This window comes from Hylobates moloch, unplaced genomic scaffold (assembly GCF_009828535.3).
Source record: "Hylobates moloch isolate HMO894 unplaced genomic scaffold, HMol_V3 SCAFFOLD_7, whole genome shotgun sequence".
Classification (NCBI taxonomy): Eukaryota; Metazoa; Chordata; class Mammalia; order Primates; family Hylobatidae; genus Hylobates; species Hylobates moloch.
In genome coordinates, this window is record NW_026652282.1 from 91,902,690 (window position 1) to 91,918,423 (window position 15,734).

Below are 15,734 nucleotides of genomic sequence, written 5' to 3' on the forward strand. Positions count from 1 at the left end.
ATTCTGTTAATAAATGCTGCCTGTTTGAGTTTCTCTTCTGGTGTCACTAGGAGATTGCTGGAAAAGCAATGCCATTTGCTTGATTTAAGTCAAAATATGGGATCTTTTAAAAAACTAAAATAGAGTTGGGGGCAATTGACTAGGCTGTTAGTTTCCTCTCCCATCTATTGTACCTCCTTTTTGTCGGTGCCATCCAGCTTTCTTGTTGGCTGAGTTTAATGTTGGGCCACTAGCAACCATTCTTCAGGATTTGGGACTCAGCTAGCCAAAATGTCCGCAATAGTATTTCTCAAAGTATGGTTCTTGACCCACTTGCATCAGAGTCACCATGTGTGCTTTTTAAAAATGCTGATTCCGTCCACCTTGAATGCATTGAAGGAAAAATGCTAATTCCTGAGCCCTATCCCAGAACTATTGAGTCCAGATATTGGGGTGGGGGACAGAATTGGCTTGGAAATATGAATTTTAACTCACCCAACTCCAGGTGATATTTATGTGCTCTCAACTTTGAGAAAGGCTACTCTGTAAAATGGCCTGAGGGGATTTGGAGGGTAGCTCTGGGAAATTACCAACACTTCTCTTTCACTCACTATTTGTAGAGCAAGTGAGTGGGTGGGGAGAGGAAAGTGGGGCATTCCAGGTGTCAGAAGGTATTTTTCTAAGTGCAGATAGTTAAAGGCTGTCTACTGAAAGGAAAGTGAAGAAAAATAGAGATGCCAGCATGCTAAATTAGATGACACTTAACACTCAAACATTTGTTGAATTAATGCCTGAATAATTAAGAGTTGATTGGGCAGAGACACAGGAAGATTGTGTTTAAGTTACAGACTTGGCTTGCATCCGTGTTTCCTTCTAAAGAGACCACCTTCTCCATTTCTGCATTGTCTTTCTTTAGAGTGAAAATAGCTAGTCATCCCCGACATATTTGGGGTTTTGTGGTAATTTAAATATCTAATAGGCGCCGCATAATGCCATTTAATGGTTGCACCTAAATATAACCCTACTAATCAAAATGAGGATATTGTGTTTAAGAATCTGGCTATATAGTCTCTGGTCTCATTATAGTGTTGAGTCTTTTTTCAAAAACTGTCTCTATGGAGTAAAGCAGGGTCCTGTGTTTCATTGCTTTCCAGACATTCCCCAACAAGTGCTGAATGGATTTTGTTGCAAAAGTTTCTTTGGAAGTCTATTTAGAATTCAGATTGCATTTTCCCAGGGATACAATATTCTTCTTGTGGTTCAGGTTCCCAGACCAGCTGGCAAAAGCCTATTTAATGTGAAGTAGAGTAGAAGGCCAACCCCACTAGCCCCTTACCAGAATGCCTAAAAATATTTTTGATGGGGAAAAGCCTCAGGGTTCAGACCTGTGATCCTAGGCATACATCCCAGCTTCATTCTCTGAGCAGCATCATAGGGATTTATTGTTGGAGGGAACAATTCAAACTCCTTTTCTAGGCCTCCTAGGCTTTGTGTGATCTGACCTTTCTGCTCATCTCTCCAGTATCTTTTCTTACCATGTTTCCTCTGGCACTCTGTACTATCCAGGCAAAAGGAACTACTTTAAGTTCCCTGAACGCGTCTTTGTAACCTCTGGGTCATTTAAGCCTTTAGCTATGCTCTTCCCTCTGCCTGGAGCCTCCTCCTCTTGCCTACCCCTTCTCACTGGTGTTTTGTGTTACAGCCCTCAAAGCTCTGATCACCGTTTTTATTATAGAGTGATTTGTATGCTTTATGTCATTTATCTTCCCTTCTGCCAGACTGAATACTCCACAGAAGCAAAGACCATGTCTATGTTCTATGTTACTCACTGTAGTATGCCCAGCACTTAGCATAGTGCCTGGTTCTTAAGTAATAGGAGGTTCTTAATAATGATATGGCCGGTGAATGAATGATCTTGTCCAGGGGTTCCCCACCCTCTTTTACAGATGTGGACCCTGAGATTTAGAGGGGCCAAGTTTTTTTTTTCCAAGTCCATAGCAGCTGTTTTGGAATTAGAACTTAGGCCTTCTGATTTCCAGGCAATGGTATTTTCTTCCGGAGGTATACATTTCTATAAATAAAGTCTGAATGCATTGGAATAACTTATCCTGGGGGTTATTTGTAGCAGTCTCAAATCATTTGATCAGGGTCACTACTGGTGATATATAGAGGGAAATAGGAGAGTGAAGTAATGCAGAACATACCTTCTGTAATTTAGATTTGGATCATTTTTGCTGGGCCTGGAGAGGAGGAGCTAGGGGAGTACAGCTTACCCATGGTGCTGCTTGTGGAATTTGGACATAACAGATGGCTGTTCATTATTCTGGGATTCCACATCTGTACAGAGTGTAGAACATAACTGAATACTCAGTGAGTGTTTCTTGATTATGCGATTTGCTAAAATCACTCTGCTAGTGTGTTAAAAATACCATTTAGAGTTTTCGATACCATTTACCATTTAATTGATAAGCATGTGGTTTGATAAATGTTGTTGTTATTATTGTTATTAGTAATAGTTTTATGTAGTTCTTACAGAGATATAAGGGCCTTTAGATCATTTGATTTGGGGCCCTGCCTCAGCTATTAAACATTGCATTGTACCTTGAATACCTGTTGCCTAATATTATTTGCCTTCTCATTGTGGCTCTTAGGGGTTTCTGCTGCTGAGAATAGAATGGAATCTTTCATAAGACTGGATTAAAGGGCATATGGCCTAATGCAGCAGTCTCTAACCTTTTTGACACCAGGGACAAGTTTTGTGAAAGATAATTTTTCCATGGACTGAGGTGGGGAGTAGGGGAGGATGGTTTCAGGATGAAACTGTTCCACTTCAGATCATTAGGCATTAGCTTCTCATAAGGAGCATGCAACCTAGATCCCGAGCATGCAGCCTAGATCCCTCTCATGCTCCTATGAGAATCTAATGCTGTCACTGATCTGACAGGAGGTGGAGCTCAGGCGATGATGCTCATTCATCTGGCACTCACTTCCTGCTGTATGGCTTGGTTCCTAACAGGCCATGGATTGGTACCATTCTGTGGTCTGGGGCTTGGGGACCCCCGGCCTAATGGATCATCTTAGTAAAGTTCAGAGGCATTTAGGAGGAAGACCCATCTGATGACATGCAAGGAGGAAATATCTGTAGACCCCTGGAGAAGAGGGAAAGCAGTGCTTTTCCAAGTGTAAGCTTGGGACTGAGGGTTGGATTTTTGTGGTAGGTACATGACTGGGTGGAGAGGATGACATTCCTCAGTTCTCCACTTGGCTTTCAGTAGGACACACTTCAGGAGTCCCACATCAGGATGGCTTTTTTCTCCCTGTGGTGAAGAAAACAGCTGGCAAGTGGCTAATTAAAACCATCGTAAGCCCAAAAGCTAAACTCAAAGGCCTTTGAGAGCCTTCCATTGGCCTGCCCAAAGTCCTTAGAGGCTGGTTGGCCAATATAATGAATAATAAAGGAAATTCATTGAACACCATTAAGAAAAGGTAATGCATGTCTTCCTTCAAACCATCAGTGCTTTGCCCCGTCGCTGATTTGCTTGTGCAACCCTTCTTTTATGTCACTCTGAATAAACTCCCCTTTGTCTTTCTGGGCCGAGGGAACCAAATGAGTATAGAGGGACGCTTATTGGAGTCACACATTTCTTTCCTCCTTGTGACTGCCAAACCACCAAACTCTGGGCCATTTGCATGTGTCTTAATTTCTCCTCATAATGTGGCAAAACACGTTTTGGTGCTAGGTACGATACAACCCTTCCTGGAGTGAACCAAATGTGGAAAGTGCTGTAATTTGAGGCAGTTTTCAGAAAAGAGCTTCTTCTGGTACAGAAAGGCCCTTTTTCCTTTTTCCTTTCTCTTTTTTCATTTATGCCTCATCATATTTTGTCCAATTTCAGCTCATCTCAGGCTGAATTTTCCTTTTGATGTCTGCTTTGTAGAATAGCCCTTGCCTGAGAAAAGAGAACAAAAGGCCAACTCTGTGGCTTTCAATTTGCAGCGTCCCCAGCCCTTTTATCCATCTCAGTGCTTCCCTGGTTGGGAACAAAACCCAAGCTCCAGGGTCAGAGTACATATGGAGGAAGAACCCTTTTTGAAAATCCAAGCACATGAGGAATTCATGTTTCATTGTCATCCTGCTTTGCAACTGGGTCAGGTACATATACGGGGAGGAGAGAGTGGGCTTGGAAGAAAAAAAATTGGTTTGTTACCTCCACGAAAGCAGACATTCTGATTTTCCCCCAGAAGTTCCATTAAGAAGAAAGCAAGTTTTTAAGGGTTTAATTGCTAATTCAGGGTGGCTTTCAGCCATTAGGGCATCTGTATCAAGGCGCCTAGTTTGGGAGGTGGAACAGAAGTTTGACGTGCTAACATTTGGGAACTTTCTCAGACAGGATGTCTTTGTTATCTAGTTTCTTTCCATTTTTCAGTACCTGCTTTCAGATCTCTACTTTTTCTCTTCTGCTTCCTTTGGTTTCAAATCACAGAAGACCTATCTCTTTGTGCTCCCAGCTTGTTGTCTTGGTTACAGGCTTCTTCAGCTTGCCTTCCTTTGAGGGGAATATACAGTGTAAAGAAGATTTTTTAAAATGGTGACTAAGGTCCGTTTCTCTAAGGTTACTGGGATATTAAGCAGTGGGTAGAACAGTGACTTGTAAACCTGGCTGTACATTGAAATCAGCTGGGGCACTTTAAAATACTGATGCCCAGGCCCCAGGCCCAACCAGTTGAGTAGGGATCTTGAGGAGTAGGCCCCAGGAATTTTTTCTTTTATGAAACAATAAACTGCCTACGTGAGTCTAATGTGCATTCAGGATTTAGAACCGCTGAGTTTTACAGCAAAGCCAAACAACTTGGTTCTGGCCGTTTGAGCCAAGTGAAGGAAATAGAATCAACTTTTCTGTACCTTAGTTTTACCTGCCTAGAACAGAGAAGCAATAAAGCTTAAGAATTTAAAGAGGCTTACTATGACCCCCCCCTGTCATTATTGTTGCGTACTAAAGAGAGGTAACTTTCTTTCAAAAAAAAAAAAAAAAAAAAAGAAAAGAAAAGAAAGAAAGATCTAATTATTCAGCTGTCTTGGCTTCTGGGCTGTAACAGTGGCTTGAGGATTAAAAGAAGTCTTTCCAGTTGCTTGAAGAAGGGTTATCTGTATGGAGGAACAGCAGCTTCATTCCCAGTATGGTTTGGACAGTGCATTCCAGGTTTTCAAACCTGCCCCAACTTCCAGCTGACTCCTTTCTCATGCCCCAGGTGGTTAGCAGAGTTAGGCACCATACTTATATTTTTAGTGAAATTGCCTTTTAATAGTATTTTCCTAACATAAAAGCAACAGATGTTCATGATTCGAGCCCAGAACATTATAGGAATATGACACATAGCAAACAAAAGTCCCCTAGAAGTCGGTCTCCCAGACATATCCATTGTAAGCATGTTTTTCCTTCTGATTTTTATCTCTGCATATGCTAAACATTTTATATTTTTATTCTAAAAATGGGATCATTCAACAATGTTTGTATTTTTTTTCCTTAATATCTTAGCCATCAATCCATGTTAGTATATATAAATCAACCTCATTCTTAAAGACCCCTGATTCTTAGGATTTTAGTCACACAAGGGCACAATCTCCTTCTGCTTCCCTCCAAGATTTTGCTTTCCTATGGAAAGGCTTGGGTTTTGTTTGTTTCTTTGGGCTTCAAATAGAGCAAATCCATTGTACCTGGTATATTTATGTTTGGTTGTTATTTAAAAATTCATACAATTTTAAAGGAATAGAATAGCATATATGATTCCCTCCAACCTCTGACCCCTGATCCACTAGTTCTTCTCCTCAGAAACAAACTGCCATTACCAGATTCTTGGAAATCTTCAGAACTACTGCGTGCATAAACAAGGCTTGAATATTCTAAAATGGCTTTTGCTTAGGTAACCAAGTCTATCCATATTGTATAGAGACATCTTGTTTCATTTATTCATTCAGCAAGTACCTGATGAGCATCTCATATGTTCCAGGCACTGTGTTAAGTTCTGGACCTACAATGAAGACCATCACACAGCTCCTGCTCTCTAGGAGCTTATGGTCAGCAGGGAAGGTCAACATTTAATGAAAACATAGCTAAATATAAATGAGGAATGGTGATATATGTTGTGAAGGAAAAGAACAGCATTTACATGCATCTTTTTTTTTTTTTTTTTTGTGACAGAGTCTTGCTCTGTTGCATAGGCTGGAGTGCAGTGGCGCCATCTTGGCTCACTGCAACTTCCGCCTCCCAAGTTCAAGCGATTCTCCTGCCTCAGCTTCCTGAGTAGGTGGGGCTACAGGTGTGCACCACCATGCCCAGCTAATTTTTTTGTATTTTTAGTAGAGACGGGGTTTCACCATGTTGGCCAGGATGGTCTTGATCTCTTCACCTAGTGATCCACCCACCTTGGCCTCCCAGAGTGCTGGGATTACAGGCATGAGCCACCGTGCCTGGCCTACATGCATCATTTTTTAAAACAGTGATTAATGGAGTCCCCTTTCCCAATTTTTTAATACAAAGGTATGGATGGGAGATTTGCAGCAAAGATAGGGAAGCAAAGATATAACCCACAATCTTTACTCTTGCCAACAGCTCTTACCTTCTTTCCCACCAAAATTTTCCTTTGATAAAATGTCTTGCTGAGAGTTAGGGTAACTCACCAACCAGCTTTATTTTTGGTTAACAGGGTGCCGTAGAAGACCTTTGCTAGCCAGACTGTGAGCTTCTTGCAGACAGGAATTATGTCCTGCATCACTGTGTGCTCAGAACCTCAGGAAGAACAAACTGATGTAGGCACCAGGAAATAGGTGCTTTTATTACATTCTCATTTTATGCCTTAGAAGCACTGCAAATGGTAGGTATTCTTATTTCTGTTTTAAACGATGAGAAAACTGAGGCTTAAGGAGGTCTAAAAAATACTTCCTTTTAAAAAAATACACCTCTCCCCCACCATCATAAAAACCCCAACTTTGGCCATAGAGTTCATTGGTGGTGGAGCACTGCAAACATTAGCTGTCCCATGTGGCTTAGACTGTGACACAATTAGTCCTCTTGCTTCAGGGAACTGGATACCATCCATCCCTTCCATGGGTTGGCCTAGGCTCTGTTACTTCAGAGTTTTCTTGATGAGTTTCAAGGTAACCAGGTCATCCTGTTCTAAATATTTTTCTGGGATTGAGGTCAAGGAGCAGCAGGATCCTCTCTTAAATGGGTCAGAGGAGGAGGACTCCTGTGGCTCCCTGAAAGGTCAAGCCCCTTCATGCTAACTACACTGTCTTCCCTTCTCTTCCAGCTTATGTCCTGGGCTGGGCTCTGGACAGGGAGCAGAGGTAGATGTGCGCATGTGTTCTGGAGGACTTTTATGTGTCCGATGGTGTGTTAGGCACTATGTGGAGTGGAGGCAGAGGGAACTCCAGAAAAGACAAACTATCTTATGGTGGAGACAAAAGGTAGTATTGGCAACAAACATGACCTCTGAAATCAGATAGTTCTGGGTTCCAGGCCTGACTCTTTGACTCACTTATTAGTTGCACGACCTTAGGCAATTTATTTAACCTTTCTGTAGCTCAGTTTCCTTGTATGCAAACAGGAGGAAAATAATAATCTCTTACATAATAGGATTGCTATGAAGAGTATATGAACTAATATGTGTAAGACATTGACTGTAGTGCCAGACACCTAGTAAGCACTCAGTAAGGAATAACTACTGCTATTATTGTTGTTACTAACAACAGTATGAGACTAATAAGTGATTAGTGTATAAGTACCAACAAATACCAATGGAGTTCAGAAAAAGAATGCTTAATTTTTGTGACTTATCCAGGAAATCTCTAGAGGAGACAGAAGAAGTGGAATGAAATATTCCAGGTGGAGCAAATATGAAACTGGGAGGCTGAACTGAACTGGAGTGGGGAACAAAAAGAACTAACAAACCCAACATCTGGCACCCTTGAACTCTGCCATCAGCTCACCTGTTGTCACTACCAATATGTCCAGTCCTTTATGGCTCTCCATTTTGGAGTGCCCTGAATTACTGGCTGCAGTTTTGACTTGGCCAGCTAGTTGGCCGGCTGCTCTGACTTAAGCTTGAGGGTGTCTGTGCCTTGGTGGAGTTACACGGGTCCTAACTCTGAAACTTGGTTTGTAGGTTCGAAGCCTAATTTTTATCAGCTTACCCAGGGCTGTTGGTTTCTAGTGGATTGAGTCACACTCCCCAACATTACAAAACACTTCTTAATAAATCACCAGGCTGATAAGTCAATTGATGATGAGAGAGAGACCTTTATAGAGATGAGAACACTTGTGTGTATCAGCCCTTTCTGATATCAAGGTACCTGAAGCCAAATTAAACAGGGATTGTTTTATAACCTAAAATAAGAACCTAATGGAGTTGAAAAGTCTCATGAGTGAGACCATATAGGCTTTGGTAGTCCATGGAAAACTGTACCTTTTTGCATGTCTGTCGTAGCTTTGTAGTATGACCAGAATGTGTGTCCTGTTCTCTCTCCACTGCTGGAGAAACATCAGTAACAATTTTTCTCTTGGATGTTCCTGTTTTCAATTCCATGCAAATGCTGTTTGTGTGCTATGACCATGCTATTCTCTTGAGTTTCTTCTTTCTTGACAAGATTTTTGAGTTGCCTACTTCTCAGCGACAACATAGTGATTCTCTCATTGAGTGTTCTTTTTGGCTTTGTTCTCAAACACTAGGAATGTTTCCAAGCAGGGCCGCCACGAATGGCTATGCACTGCACAACCCTAGGAGAGGGTGCCATTCACATAGACTATAATTGAATGGCGCCACTAGGGTTGTGCAGTGCACAACCTACACAACTGTACTCGGCGGCCCTGGCATAATGTAATGTCAGTACTTTCTTCATCAAGGTACCAGTTTGGGATTGTCCTCAGGGTAAGGGGGCTGAAGCAGTGAGCTGCTGCTGTGACCAGGAAAGGAAGAAAGAAGTAAAGTTGTGGCTTTGGGAGGATTATGTCTTCTCTGTAAATGAGAGCCATCATATAGGAGAACTACGTACCTTCATTCTTTCAGTAAATAGTTTTTTGAGTGCCTACTATGTGAGGGTTGAAGAACAGGGAGGGGTTTGCATAGGAGGGAGCATTTGAACTGGGCTTTGTGAAAGAAGCAGAATATTAACATGTGAAGATGAGTCAGGAGGAGAGAATCTCAGGGGGAAGAAATAGCGAGAAGAAAGACAGATGGGAGACTACAAGGGGTATATGGGTAATGGTGCATAATTCATCTTGGTTGGATAGAAAAGCATGTAAAAGGGAGTAGTGAGCAATGATGCTGGTCGGGGGTCAAATGATGATGCAGTAGGGGAGGGAGTTGAATGCCCAATTAAGGAATTTGGACTTTTATTTATCAAGCAATAAGGAGCTATCCAAAGTTTGTTTTTTAAACAGCTTTATTGGGTTATAATCATATACCATATAATTCATTCATTTAAAGTGTACAATTGAATGTTTTTTAGTATATTCACATATATGTGCAGCCACCACCACAGTCAAATTTAGAACATTTTCATCATCCAAAAAATAACTCCATACGATTTAGCTCACCCCCCTCCCTACCTTTCCCCCACTCACCAGCCCTAAGCAATGGTTAGTCTACTTTCTGTTTCTATAGATTTTATCTATTCTGGACATTTCATATAAATTGAGTAATTATAATATGTGACCTTTTTCCACTGGCTTCTTTCACTTAGTATGTTTTCGAGATTCATCTATGTTTAGCATGTATCAGTACTTCACTTATTTTTATGGCCAATTAATATTCCATTTTAAGGATATGCCACATTTTATGTATCCATTTGTCTGTTGGTGAGCATTTGGGTTGTTTCTGCCTTTTGGCTATTACAGATAATACTTCTGTGAACATCTGTGTGTAAGTTTTCAGGTGCACATAGGTTTTTATTTCCCTTGGACATAGGTTTTCATTTCCCTCAGGTATAGGAGTGGAATTGCTGAGTCATATGATAACTCTATGTTTAACCTCTCAAGGAGCTGCCAGACTGTTTTTATAAAATGGTAGCATCATTTTACATCCCTACCAACAGTATAAAAGGGTTCCAATTTCTCCACGTCCTCATGCACACTTGTGTTTGCCTTTTTTATTTTGGCCATGCTAGTGGGTATGAAGTGTCATCTCATTGTGGATTTGATTTGCATTTCCCTGATGACTAATGACGTTGAACATCTTTTCATGTGCATGTCGAGTACCCGTATGTTTTCTTTAGAGAGATGTCTATTCAAGGTTATTTGTCTTTTTATTGTTGAGTTTTTTAATACTTTGGCTATTTTTAATGTATATATTTAAGGTTTTCAACTTGATTATATGTATATGAAAGTCACCACAATCAAGATAACACATGCATTACATCATAGAGTTATCATTTATGTGTGTATGCGTGTGTGTGTGTTGGAAATACTTAGGATCTATTCTTATAGCAAATTTTAAGTATACATTACAGTATTTTTACCTATAGTCGCCATGCTGTACATTAGATATCCAGGACTTATTTGTCCTGGAAAATTAAAACTTTGTACTTTTTGACTAACATCTTACTTTCCCAGCACCAGCCCCAGCTAACCATCATTTTATACTCAGCTTCTATGAGTTAGACTAATTTACATTTCATATTTATATGACATCATAAGATATTTTTCTTTCTGTGTCTGGCTCATTTCACTTAACATAATGTCCTTTGGGTCCTTCTGTGTTACTGCAAATGATAGGATATCCTTCTTTTTAAAGGCTGGATAATATACCACATTTTCTTTATTCATTCATCCATTGATGAACATTTATCTTTTTTCTACATCTTGGCTATTGTGAATAATAGTGCAAGGAATATAGGAGTGCAGACATCCCTTTGAGATCTTGATTTCAACTCTTGGATAAGTATTCCAGAAGTGGGATTGCTGTGTCATAGAATAGGTCTTTTTTTTTTTTTTTTTTTTGGAAACTATACTATTTTTGATAATGGCTCTATCGATCTCCATCAGCAGTTTTCCAGGGTTCTATTTTCTCCACACCCTTCCCAATATTGCCATCTTTTGCATTTTTTATAATAGCCATTCTGACAAGAGTGACATGAGAGCTCACTGTGGTTTTCATTTGCATATCACCAATGATTAGTGATGTTGAGCACCTTTTCATATACCTGTTGTCCATTTGTATGCCTTCTTTGGAAAAATGTCTATTCAGATCCTTTGCCCATTTTAAAATTGGGTTATTTGTATTTCTGCTATTGAGTTTATGAGTTCTTTACATATTTTAAATATTGACATCAAATTTGTGGTTTGCAAATATTTGCTATATAGCTTTTTAGGTTGATGTAGTCCTAATTGTTTTTGTTTGTTTGTTGTTTACTTTTCTTGCATGTGCTTTTGATGTCATATTCAAAAAATCATTGCCAAGACCAATTTCAAAAAGTTTTTCCTATGTTTTCTTCTAGGAGTTTTATGGTTTCAGATGTTACATTTAAGTCTTAAGCCCAACTTGAGTTGGTTTTTGTGTGTGGTGTAAGATAAGAGTCTAATTTCATTACTTTGCATGTGGATATCCAGTTACCCCAACATCATTTGTTGAAGCAAGCATCTTTTCCCCCATTGTGTATTTTTGACCCTCTAAGCTTCTTTATTCCTTTTCATCCTTTTTATTCTTTTTCTCTTCTGATGAGGTAATTTTAAATAACTGTTCTTCAAATTTGCTGGTTCTTTCTTCTGCTTGATAAGTCTCCTGTTTTTAGTTCAGTCATTGTATTCCTCAGCTCCAGAATTTGTTTGGCTGTTGTTTACAGTTTCTATCTTTTTATTTAACTTTTCATTTTGATCATAACATTGTTTTCCTGATTTCTTTGAGTTGTCCATCTGTTACTTTTCTTTTTTGTTGTTGAGTCTTAAGAGCTATTTATTCTGAGTACTAGACTCCTATTAGATACATGATTTGCAGATTTTTTTCTCCCATTCTTTGGGTCCCCTCCCCTCCCCTCCCCTCCCTTTCTTTTTTTCTTTTTTTCTTTCTTTTTTTTTTTTTTTTTTTTTTTTTGAGACAGAGTCTCACTCTGATGCCCAGCCTGGAGTGCAGTGGCGTGATCTCAGCTCACTGCAACCTCTGCCTCCCTGGTTCAAGCACTTCTCCTGCTGAGGCAGGAGAAGTAATCCCAAGTACCTGGGATTACAGGCATGTGATGTGCCACAACGCCTGGCTAATTTTTTTTTTTTTTTAATTTTTAGTAGAGACAGAGTTTCGCTATGTGGGCCAGGCTGGTCTCAAACTCCTGACTTCAAGTGATCTGCCTGCCTCGGCCTCCCAAAGTGCTGGGATTACAGGTGTGAGCCACCATGCCCAGCCTGGGATGTCTTTTCACTTTCTTAATAGTGTCATTTGAAGCATAAAATATTTTAATTTTGGTGAAGTACAGTATATTTATTTTTTCTTTTGTTGCTTGTGCTTTTGGTTACATCTTAGAGTCCATTACCAAATCCTGGGTCATGACATTTATCCCTATGCTTTCTTTTACAAGTTTTATAGTTTTTGCTCTTACAGTTTGGTCTTTGATTTTGAGTAAATTTTTCTATATGGGTTATGAGGTAGGGGTCCAACTTAATTCTTTTGCCTGTGGATAACCAGTTGTCCCAGCATCATTTGTTGAAGAGACTATTCTTTCTGCCATTGGATGGTCTTGATACCTTTGTCAAAAATCAGTTCTGAGGATTTATTTCAGTACTCTCAATTCTATTCTGTTGATCTCTGTGTCTTTCCTTAGGTTAGTACCACACTGTCTTTGTTACTGTTGCCTTGTCATAAGTTGAAATCAGGCTGTGTAAGTCCTCCCACTTTTTCTTTTCAAGGTTGGTTTGGCTATTTGGGGTCCCTTGCATTTCCATATGAATTTTAAAATCAGCGTGTCAGTTTCTACAAAAAAAAATGTCAGCTGGGATTCTGATAAGTACTGTGATGAATCTGTCATTTAAAACTTTCAAGGAGGAGTGTAACAGGATCAGAATGCTATTTTAAGAATAGGAACCTGACAATACTATATAAAATTAGAGCAAGCTTATCCAGCCTGTGGACTGCATGCAGCCCAAGGCAGCTTTGAATGCAGCCCAACACAAATTCATAAATTTTCTTAAAACATTATGAGATTTTTTTGCAATTATTTTTAAAAGCTCATCAGCTATCATTAGTGTTAGTGTACTTTATGTGTGGGCCAAGACAATTCTTCTTCTTCCAGTGTGGCTCAGGGAAGCCAAAAGATTGGACACCCCTGAATTAGAGTGATGAAAGAAAAACACTGGATACTTGGAGATCAGATAGGAAACTGCTGTAGTAGTTTAAGAAAATGATAGGGACCAAACTAGGAAAAGATAGTGAGGGTGGATTTCAGATGTATTGAAAAGGTTGGGCTGGGTGCAGTGGCTCACACTAGTAATCCTAGTGCTTTGGGAGGCTGAGGTGGGAGGATCACTTGAAGCCAGGAGTTTGAGACCAATCCGGGTAACAAAATGTGACCCCATATGTACAAAAAAAAATAAAAATAGCTAGGTGTGGTGGCACATGCCTGTAGTCCTAACTACTCCGGAGGCTGAGGTGAGAGGATTGCTTGAGCCTACGAGTTTGAGGCTGCAGTGAGCCATGATCACACCAATGCACTCCAGACTGGGTGACAAACCAAGACCCTGACTGAGAAAAAAGAAAAAGAAAAGGTCTAAGTGACAAGACAGGATGTGGGGACCGAATACATGTGGGACTGAGAAAGGTAGGGGATCAGGGATAACTCTGAGGTGTGAAGAGAGGCTAATGGATTAGATTATAGTACCTTTTAAAATTTTGTATTATTTTGAAATGACTTTTGACTTACAGAAGAGTTGTAAAGATATTACAGAGAATTCCTGTATATCCTTCACCCAGCTTCCCCTAATGTTAACATTTTACATAACTATGGTAAAATTATTAAAACTGAAAAATTAGCATTTATGCAATGCAATATGAACTTAACTACAGTCTTTATTTGGGTTTTACCAGTTTTTCTCAGAAATGTCCCTTTTCTGTTGCAGGATCTATCTAGGATCCTTAATTGCATTTAGATATTATCTCTCTTTAGTCTTCTCTAATCTGCGGTAGTTCCTTAGTCAGTCATTGCCTTTCACAACCTTGACTATTTTGAAGAGTACTGTTCAGTTTACTCTGTAGAATGCCCCTGATTTGGGTTTACCTGATGTTTTTTCATGATTCCATTGAGATTATACAATTTGGGCATCCAATAAGGATGATGCTATCAATAGCTCATGCTTATTTTATTCCCTACAATGTGCCAGGCATTTGAACTAGGTACCTCAAGCATTTAAATTTTACAGTTACTCTATGAAATAATACTATTGTAATCCTCACTTGACAGATAAGGGAACTGAGCCTAAAGGGTTAAGTATTCTCTGTAGGCAGCTGGACAAGGGAAGCTGAGTAATATGTCAGAATGTTGTTATTGCAAACATGGAATTAAAACAAGTGAAGTTAGAGGAATCGAAAATTTAATATGATTTGTTGCTGAATTGGCTCATAGTAGGGATGAATTTTCTATTGAAATCAGGATAATTATAGCTATTATGTGTTGAGTGCTAGCTATGTGCTAGGCATTGTGCCAAATGCTTTTCTTGCTTTGTTTCATTTTGTCCTCTCCCAAACCTTGTGAGACATAGATACTATTTTTGTCCCTATTTTACAGATGAAAATTCCTCTAATCTCTTGCCTAAGGCCAGAGTGCTGGTGAGTGGCAGAGCCACCATGTGGATCCAAGTTTGTCTTAACTCTAAAGCCTGTATTCTTAACCGCTTGGCAATGCTAACTGTCCTCCTTCCATCTTCTTAGTAGGGATGAATTTGCCAATGGGACTAGAAAACATGCTATTTATGGGCTTGGATGTAGACACTGCTTGGTTGTGGACATTACCAAATACATGTTTGCAACTCTCCTTATTTTATACCTCAGTGGTTGGTCAACCCCATTCTTTCTTTGGGTATATTTCAAGCAGGTTACAATCTGGTTTTTCAAGTCTGAGATTTTAACACTTAACTCTTAGTAGGCACTCTTATTTCCCTTTTATTCAAATTCTTGAGGGAAGCTTCTTTATAAACTCCTTAGACTGACAAAAATAGTAAAATCTCAGAAATAGGCAAATCAAAGGAGATAATGAAATCACCAGAATGGGCGTTTAACCGTGGAGTGTAAGGGAAGCTTTCCTGGAGAAAATAATGTTTAATTTTGCATTTGAAGGGTAGATAAGAGCCACAAGAGGAAAGCTGGAAAAACCATCTGGAAGAGGGAATAGGATTAGCAAAGGCACAATTTCTTGATGTTAGAGATTTAAATTTAAAAAATAAAATCATGAAAATATTAAGAAAACAATAGGTGACTCTGTAATCCCACTGTTATAAAAGATTTTCAAAGCGTGATATCAAAGACAGAAGCCATAAAGGGAATGACAAATACATCTGATTACATAAAGATTTAAAAAGCTTCCATAAATAAAAACCTACCATAAACAGAGCTGCAACAATGACAGCCTGGGAAAATTTTTTGCAATAAATTTCAAACAATCTATATTAGCTGTCATTAATATATAAATAGCTCTTTACAACTCAATTGAAAAGAACACACCAGCTGAAAAATAGTCAAAGTGCACAGATGGTCACATCCCAAAAGAAGAAATATGGCTG

General features: G+C 39.4%; 1 protein-coding gene across 10 annotated transcripts in view; it reads left to right on the forward strand.

The window, feature by feature from the left end:
* TMEM164 (transmembrane protein 164) overlaps nt 1–15,734 on the forward strand; it is a 176,176-nt gene that overhangs the window by 47,654 nt on the left and 112,788 nt on the right. The window lies entirely within an intron of this gene.